The 3411-nt window shown below is 42.0% G+C and overlaps 1 non-coding gene across 1 annotated transcript; it reads right to left on the reverse strand.

Annotated features, from left to right (window-relative positions):
- Positions 1-574: 574 nt before the first annotated feature.
- On the reverse strand, positions 575-681 carry LOC145038116 (small nucleolar RNA R71). Its single transcript, XR_013679183.1, has one exon. It is a non-coding gene; the product is annotated as a small nucleolar RNA R71 (small nucleolar RNA).
- Positions 682-3411: the final 2730 nt, after the last annotated feature.

The following is a 3411-nucleotide window of genomic DNA, read 5'->3' on the forward strand; positions in this document are numbered from 1 at the left end:
CTTGCAAGAATTGAAATCAGCCTTCTCTAGGAAGTCGGGAAAGAAGACAGGAGAGTCAAGTTCATCAGTGAAGCATGAGAGCAATCTTGAGCATTTGGATCATACACCCGTGAAAACCGAGTACGAAAGCGATACCGAGCCAGAATTTGAAGAACACACGAGTGAACCCGAGAACGAGCCAAGGAATGAGATGGCAGCAATTGAAGAAATGTCCATGGGAGCTTACAAGAAGCGGATTCGAGAAGATGTGGGTCCCGGATTAGTCCAACCCGCAATACCTGACAATGCCACATTCGAGCTGAAGGGACACATATTAACTGCCCTGAAGGACATTCCATTTTTCGGGAAAGATCATGAAGATGCTTTTAAGCATCTAGATGAAGTCAATGACATTGCAGACTACTTCAATGTCCCACATGTCAGTAGAAACACAGTTTTGCTTAGGATGCTTCCCATCACTTTCAAAGGAGCTGGTAAGGAGTGGTTAAAAGCACTCCCACCGGGTACAATCACCATTTGGGCTCAAATGCGTGAGAAATTCTTGGATCAGTTTTGTCCGCCATCCAAGATAGCCAAACTCAAGAAAGCAATAGCCAACTTTGAGCAACAGCCGGGGGAGTCACTATACGAAGCATGGGAGCGATACAAGGGCTTACTTAGAAATTGCCCACAACATGACCTAAATGTGCAGCAAGAGATGTCAATCTTTTATGATGGGGTCAATGTGATGACGAGACAACTCCTTGATTCTCAAGGACCTTTAACAAAGAAAAATCCAAGGGAGGTCAAGGAGCTAATTGAAGAATTCACAAAACACTCCCGCGAATACCACAACCCGAGGCAAGAAGGAATCAAAGGCGGAGGAGGGTCCCAAATTGAAGAAATAGCAACGGTCATGTCCATGTTAAAAAATATGGACCGCAAGATAACACAGATGGACCAATCGATACACGCCATAAGAGTGGGTTGCGAGAGATGCAATGGTCCACACTTGACAAGGGACTGCAATGTAGATGATTATGGGAACAGAAATGCTCAAGTATGCTACTCTAGTGGGGATAAATTTGATGAGGACTAGAGGAAACCGAAGAAGGAGTGGCTACCATATGAGGAGTATAAGAAGCAAAAAGAAGAGAAGTACAGGCAGACAGGTCGAGGCCTCTATCAAAAGGAGCAGCCACCAGCCGAGAAGAAACCCGACCTAGAGACCATTTTAATGAAGTTTATAGAAGCATCGGAAAAGCGACACGAGGCCACGGATTCTGCTATTCTGGAACAACAAACTTTGATAAAGAATCAACAAGCCTCCATCCATAACCTTGAAGTACAATTTGGTCAACTAGCAACTCTAGTTCATGAAAAATTGTCCCCGAAGAGTCCCGAAGTACAGAACCAATCTCATGTAATGGCCATAGACACCGAAGAAGAAGCTATCTCGGAGTTCCTGGAAGCATTGGACGAAGAACCACGGAAGCCCGATCGAAAGATGAAGAAGATCAAGCTCGAAAATCATGAAGCTGCTGAGTTCCAGAATTCACGACGTGAACCTTATATGTGCACGACGTGGGCCCATCATGAACAGAAAAATTCTGCAGAAAATTCGGTTTATGAGCCGAATTTTACTTTTCCTTCCCAAGCCACCCTTAGTCCACTGGAGAGAGAGAGCATAGAGAGTTTGTCAAGCATGTGAAGGGGATCCCGATTAATACCCCCTTTGTCGGGCCCTTATCTAAAGCTCCCGAGAACCAGAAATTACTGCAAGACTTGATAGACACTCGAAGGAAATTAAAGAAGCAGTCTACAGTGATTCTAAGCGAACAAACTTCAAAAGCTGTGTTGGGAGAAACACCAGAAAAGATGGGGGATCCTGGACGCCTCACTCTTCCATGTGAGTTTGGGAATAAAATGAAGGTTAATGCTTTAGCCGATTCTGGGGCTAGCATTAATCTGATGCCTTTTTCATTTTATCAAAAATTGGAGATTCAGAAAATGAAGACTACAAAAATGAAGATTCACATGGCGAATCGTTCGGTGACACAACCCCAAGGCATAGTGGAGGATATTTTAGTAAAAATTGGAAAATTTATTTTTCCAATAGACTTTGTAGTCTTGGACATGAAAGAAGATCCAGATGTTCCGATAATCCTAGGTCAGCCATTGCTCAAAACTGCTGGTGCCCTTGTTGATATCCGCGAGTCTAAGCTAACTTTGAGGGTTGGATATGAACAAGAAGTCTTTGGGATAAAGGATGACTTTCAAGAAAATAAAGAAGAGGTGTTCACAATTAATGAAGAGAATGAACTAGAAGAATTGGAAAAGCTTATGGAAGAAGAGATAAAGGTAGTTCATCAAGTCAAGAGGACAAAACCAAAGGCATTTGTTCCATATTTGATTGAAGTTATAGCTTACAAGAGCCCGCCTTCTTGGGTAAGCAAAGAGGATGAGGAAATAACAAGTGATGAAGAGGAGGTCACTTCAAGAGTAACAAGGCCGGTGGTGAAAGAAGAAGAGAATGACATAAAGTACAAGGAGGAAACCAAGGGCACAAACGCAAGCTTGAAGAAAAGGGAAAAGCTAAAAAGGAGAATTCAAAGAAGGAATATAAAAGGCGAGTTCAAGCTTACAAAAGGCGGTTCAAGGAACAAAAAATCTTGGTGGAGGACTCTTCCGAAGACTCAACGTAGGAGGCACGGAGTCCAGCTCAAGACTCCAAGAAAAAGAAGCGCTTCTCGGGAGGCAACCCGAGTTTGGTTTAAAAAATTTTCTCTTTCTTTTTGCATTTTAGTTTTGAAAGCTTAGATCGAGTCATCCAACTCTATTAGAACAAAATGTGGGGACCTTAAAACGGAAGTAGTAGTAATTAAGAACTTAGTTCAAACTCAAAAAAATTGATTATCCAGACTTTATTCACGATGTGAATAGTTAGCCATTCACGACGTGAATTGTGAATGAACCGGACACATAATCCATGATATGGCTTAACCCATTACACTAGCAAGCCCAAGATCAGTCTGTGAGTACATGGCCCAAACTTAAGCCCAGCCACTATTCACGACGTGAATTGTATATAATTCACGACGTGAACGTTTAAAAGTACGAGACCACATGTTAAGTCCCTGGAAACCAGCAAACCCTTTCATTTGTTTATTGTTCACGAAGTGGAAACATAAATTGGTCCCCCTTGGTCCCCATTGCTGCGAATTTAGCTGACAATCCTACTAATTACCATTGTGCTTACGTAATACTTCCAACAAAGGTACTAATTATTGATTATTACGTTTAATTTTTGGTTCTAGTAGAGGAACTTAGGGTTAGGGTTTGTTAAATGATGAAATTAATTCTTTACAGTTCGTAAATAACCTTGGAATGTTCATGCTAAGTGTTTGGAAGTGGTATAGGAGTAAAACCCAA

This window comes from Lactuca saligna, chromosome 3, assembly GCF_052625555.1.
Source record: "Lactuca saligna cultivar CGN05327 chromosome 3, ASM5262555v1, whole genome shotgun sequence".
NCBI lineage: Eukaryota > Viridiplantae > Streptophyta > Magnoliopsida > Asterales > Asteraceae > Lactuca > Lactuca saligna.